Source organism: Cibotium barometz, chromosome 26, assembly GCF_041138505.1.
Source record: "Cibotium barometz isolate CiBa-2024 chromosome 26, ASM4113850v1, whole genome shotgun sequence".
NCBI classification, from domain to species: Eukaryota; Viridiplantae; Streptophyta; class Polypodiopsida; order Cyatheales; family Cibotiaceae; genus Cibotium; species Cibotium barometz.
Genome location: NC_141071.1, coordinates 37,887,234 through 37,893,233, shown reverse-complemented (window position 1 = coordinate 37,893,233; position 6,000 = coordinate 37,887,234).

The following is a 6,000-nucleotide window of genomic DNA, read 5'->3' as shown; positions in this document are numbered from 1 at the left end:
CTCGCCATCGACCTTCAGCACCCCAGTGTAGTCACTCATGGTTCCAATGTTGACCTCACAAATACCCCATATCTCCAAATCACGATCTGAAACTAGACAGTTTTACCTTATTGGCTTATTTTATTCTCTTGGCCAAGTTTACCCACAATGGTGGATGACCCAATTACCAGCTCAGCATCCTCCAATGACCCCACCGCTTTCATTCATTTTGCTATAATCTTTCTTCTATGTATCCATCCTGTGGTGGCAAACTCCTTCATTCCTCCTTCCCTTTCCACTCCTATGGTGGACTTTTCACTCCATCCCCCCCCCTTTCCCAATCCTCTAAGGGGAAGAATCCTCTCTTCCTCTTCCTCCTCTCATTTCTCTATGGTGGACTCCTTCAGTGGTTTTGTCATGACACCATAATCTCTCTCTCTTTCTTTGTTGACTTCTCCCTAATTCCTTTTTACTGAGTCCTCCCTTCTGAATCATCCCCTCTCATTCCTCTCATCTACTTCCTCCCTTTTGACTCTTCTCTTTGGTTCCTCTTTCCTGAGTCCTCCCATGGGACTCATCCCCTCTACTTCCTCTTTCCTGAGTCCTCCCATGGGACTCATCCCCTCTACTTCCTCTTTCTTGAGTCCTCCCTTCGAACTCATCCAATCTGCTTCCTCTCTCCTGAGTCCTCCCTTCCAACTCCTCTCTATGAAACCTCCCTTCTGACTCCTCTCTCTGCTTCCTCCCCTCTGAATCCTATCTCTGAATCCTTCCTTTTGACTCCTCTTTTTAAATCCTCCCTTTCTTACTACCACTCTACTTCCTCCCCTCTAACTCCTATCTCCTTCCTTTCGACTCCTCTCTCTACTTCCTCCCCTCTAACTCCTATCTCCTTCCTTTCGACTCCTCTCTCTACTTCCTCCCCTCTAACTCCTATCTCCTTCCTTTTGACTCCTCTCTCTACTTCCTCCCTTCTGCCTCCTACACAACGGGATTCACTCACAATTAAGGGGGATGTCATTTGCGTGCATGAACCTCAAGAAAACCCCCTATATATGATGCTAAAATAAGATGATTACACCCCTATTTTAGCTTATAAGGATACCTTTAAAATTGACTATGTTGCCCCCTTCCTTATATCTATGTTTTTTCTCTAGCATTTACACACCCTCTCTCCTTAGATTAAAGTATGTTACGTTGAGCCTTATTGAGCAAACATAAGTACTTCATGCATGCTACCAAGAAATAGATGCTAAGTACTAGGAAATCATTATTGTAAATCACCAACCTACTTGAATCATTATTGAAGCATGTTGTGATCATTTCTTAATATCATTAGATCATTACCATACATGCACCATGAAAGTGATGTGAAACCATCCCCCCATCCCTCCCCCAATGCCCCCTTCCCCTAACTTAAATTTAAGATTTAGTATTCACCTAAATACATGGCCTTACCCCTACCTTATAAGCTTATGCCTTATTTAAAAAAAAACCCTCTTGTACACTCACATGATATCATAAGTTTTCTAAGAGTGAATCCCTTACGGCTCCTACCCTCTGCTTCCTCTCATAAGTTTTCTAAGAGTGAATCCCTTACGGCTCCTACCCTCTGCTTCCTCTCACATGAATCCTCTCTTTGCTTCCTTCCCTTTGATTTCTTCCAATTCTCTCTTGAATATTCCATATTGTTCTTGAAAAACATGTGTAATAATAAATTTGTAGAGAAACCATACAATTTTGTAGTAGTTTTCTAAGAGTGAATCCCTCGCGGCTCCTACCCTCTGCTTCCTCTCACATGAATCCTCTCTTTGCTTCCTTCCCTTTGATTTCTTCCAAATCTCTCTTGAATATTCCATATTGTTCTTGAAAAACATGTGTAATAATAAATTTGTAGAGAAACCATACAATTTTGTAGTAGTTTTTTAGTAGTTAAAAGCACTTCAAAGCACCTAAAATGTGGATTGAGGAGAGAACTTTGGCTCCCTAGCATTAAAAGCACCTAAAATCAACTACTAGTAGTTAAAAGCACTAAAAATCACCTAAAAACAGTGGCTTAAGGAGGGAACTTTACCTCCCTAGCACACAAAAGCACTTCAAAGCACCTTAAAGTAGTAGAGAGCACTTAGAAGCACTCAAAAGAATAAAAAAGAGGTGCCTTAACGAAGACAATTTGACTCTCAAGCAGTAAAAGCACTGTGTTAAGGAGAGAAATTTGCCTCCCTAGAGGTAAAAGCAATCAAAAACAGCTACAAGGACCTAAAAGCAATGGCCACATGGTTTTTACAAATCATGTGCATTAAGATATTAAGAGGGCAACAATAAAATCTTGTAGCACTTTTCTTGTTATTCAATAGCACTTCAAATCATCAAAATCACCTAAAAGTGTGGATTGAGGAGAGCACTTTGCCTCCCTAGCATTAAAAGAAACTAAAAGCAACTAGTCATAGTTAAAAGCACCCAAAAGCACCTAAAAGTAGTGGCTTGAGGAGGGCACTTTACCTCCAATCCACTTCAAAGCACTTCAAAGCATCTTAAAGTAGTAGAGAGAACTTAAAAGCACCAAAAAGATATGCCTTTACCAATTCAATTTGTCAATCAAGCAGTAAAAGCAGTGTGTTGAGTAGAACACCTTTCCTCACTAGAGATAAAAGCAGTTAAAGTTATCTACTATAAAAGTAGTAGAAAGAACTTAAAAGCAATCAAAAGCAATCAAAAGGTGTGTTGAGTAGAACACCTTTCCTCACTAGAGATAAAAGTAGTTAAAGTCATCTAAAAGTAGTAGAAAGAACTTAAAAGCAATCAAAAGCATAATACCTCTCAATTAGTAAATACACCTTAAAGCAGTAGGTTTAACCCACTTTGCCTCGCTAGTAGTAAATGTAGTCCAAATCAACTCAAAGAACTTTAAGTACTAAAAAGCTCCTAAAGTACTCAATAGCACTCAAAAAGCACATACCAGTACCCAAAAAGCACTCAAAAGCACCAAAAAGTATCTAAAAGTACTTAAAAGCACCTAAAAGTAGTAGGATCTATAAGCACCTTAAAGTAGTATAGGTAGGCACCCAAAAGCATCAAAAGCAGTGGTTTGAGGAGGGTACTTTTCCTCCCTAGTAATAAAAGCACCTAAAAGTAGTAAAAATCACTTAAAAGTAATTAAAAGCACCTTAAAGTAGTTATTGGACCAAGGCCCTCTCCCAAGTTATAAAAAACACTTCAAAGTAGTTGTTTGAGGAGGAAACTTTGCCTCCCTAGTAGTAAAAGCAACCAAAAACACCTACAAGCACCTAAAAGTAGGCAAAAGCACCTAAAGCAGTGGCTCCCAAGCACCTTTTGTTTTCTCCCAAGGAGTCAAAACACTTAAATGCAATAAGAAGCACCTTAAAGCAATGTCTTAAGCACCTTTAAGAACTTTTCATTACAAGTAGTCCAAAGCACCCATAAGTAGTTAAAAACACCAAAAAGCATTGGCTACACCACATTGTTAAAATCACATTTACAGTTAATATTAGAAGCACCTTAAAGCACTCAGAAGCAGTCCAGAACATGTATAACTAGTGGCACCTAGAATCACTTTGCTTGCCTAGTAATCTAAAGCACCTAAAGGCGTTGAAGAGCACATAGCACTTCTAGCCTTTTGAAGCACCTGGCAATCAAAAGCACATGGATTGATCCATACACAAAGAACTAAAACATCAAAAAGCATAGGAAAAGTAGTGTACAATAACTTTAAAGGAGCTAGAAGCACAAAGAACAGTGACCTTATAAGAGAATTAGGAAAATGACCTCTACAGTTCTGCAACATCAGCCTTGAAATTTAATATTTGTTCATCTACACAGATAGACAGGAGAGAAGTGCATGCTGAAATCTGTGCTTCTAGTTTCAATAGTCCCTCCGTATGAGACTGAGAACCTGCACTTATATTACCTACATTCACTTCAATCACAAATAGTCCGGTCCAAAACTACTAATTTTTTTTGTGCCAAATTCAATTGCCCTTATAAAGTGGCCAAGACATTGAAGGCACCTTTCTCACAAAAGATTTTCTCCTTTTTTCCATCTAAGAGAGCTTCCTTTTTAGCTAGTTGATTCTTCTTTACATCAACTATTGCATGTGCAAGACGCCATGGATATGCTTTGGATTGAGTTTGCAAAACTCTATGGACAAACAATGCTTTTGACCTCACCCTGACAACTGTGTAGAATCTTGTCACTCTAGTCGATTCTCTTCTTCTATCTCACACTCCATCTCAGCCTTGTCAACCCCTCCAAATGAAGATGTTTGTGCATTGGATGACTTGTTGACACTTCTCCAATAGTCCAGCTTCTGATGCAATGCACCTAGTTGCCCTTGGATAATCTGCACCACAAGCTATGCAAATTTTTCCCATGCAACAACATTTGCTAACTTCTTTGATGGACTTTAGGCTCTCGAGGATCTTTCAAACGTGAACCCCTGAGTAAAAGAAATCCCCAACTCATTGTTTGAGGGGGGCTCTTGGTACAGCTTATGATATAGTGTTGAAAATAGGGTTAAAGGAATGCACAAACAATGCATTCCTCTGCAGCATAACAATGCCATCATTACGTTGCCAAAACTCAATGCCCAAATAGTATTGCAGTAGTCCAAGATCTGACATCTCAAAAGACTTCTCCAAATCAGTTATATAAAAGCTAAAATATGATCATCATTAGGGCATGTGAGTAGCATGTCATCAACGTATAGCACAATTTTCCCATATTATTTAGGCTATTTTAGGCATTTTTATCAATCTCATGGACATTTGTCCTCCAGCCCTATAAAAAACTTGTGCAACCAAATATGCATGTATCTTTTCGAACCATGCTCTAGGAACCTCCTTAAGACCATATAAAGATTTCTTCAATCTACATACTTTTGATTTCTTACTTTTCTGAACAAAACCACGAGGCTGAGATACATAGACCTGCTCATGCAAATCTCCATTCAAGAAGGTAATTTGATATCCAACTGATGTACACTCCGACTTTTATGTGCTACTAATGTAATGATTCTCTAGATGGTAGTCATATGACATGTGGGTGCAAAGGTTTCACTATAGTTAATTCCTTTTTCCTATGCATAACCCTTTGTAACAAGCCTTGCTTTGTATCACTCGACACTACCTTCAGCTTTATGTTTAAGCTTGTAAACCCATTTCATGCCAATGGCCTTCTTGCCATGAGGCAAGTCTACTAAATCCCATGTATAATTTTTGAGTATTGAACGAATCATACTCAGATTGCATAGCACTCATCCAATTTCTAGATTCCTTTGCTTCATCAAAGGAGATAAGTTCCTCTTCTCATGACATAAACTAGCATAAACTAGCAATAAGAGCATGACCTATGTCAACATGAGATGTATGATGAGAACTTGCACATGTTCTACTAGGCAAAGGAGTGGCTAATTTGCTGTCACATATGTTTGCACCAGCCATTTTGGCATACTTTGGCATATAGTGTTTGTACCAGTCATTTTGGCATATTTTTTGACTCCTCAATTTTCCTTTTTTCCTCATCAACTACATCATCCACATTTGCCTCATCAATAGGCTGATCTGTGGGCTAAAAAACATGCTGATTTGTAACCTGTGTGGGCTGCTTTTTAGCATTTCTTTGATTACCCAAATGCTCTACATCAATGTGTCCTCCATTGAACAATGGAAGGACAGTGTTGAATATGTCTTGCGAACATACATTTTGCTATTTTTTATATGAAAGCAAGGACTAAATTACATCTTCCACAAATACAACATCTCTACTCACAAGAATCCGCTTGGTAGCAGGATGATAAAGATGATGACCCTTACTTTCTGAGCTGTACAAAAATACATTTAATAGCCTTATCATCAAGCTTGCATGCAAATTCACTCAGGCACAAGTGCATAAGCAAGACAACCAAAAATGCATAAGTTAGCCACTGAGGTCTGTCTACCATTCCAAGCTTCAAAAGTTGTAATTATATGCAAAGCCTTTATAGGACACCTATTCAAAACGTA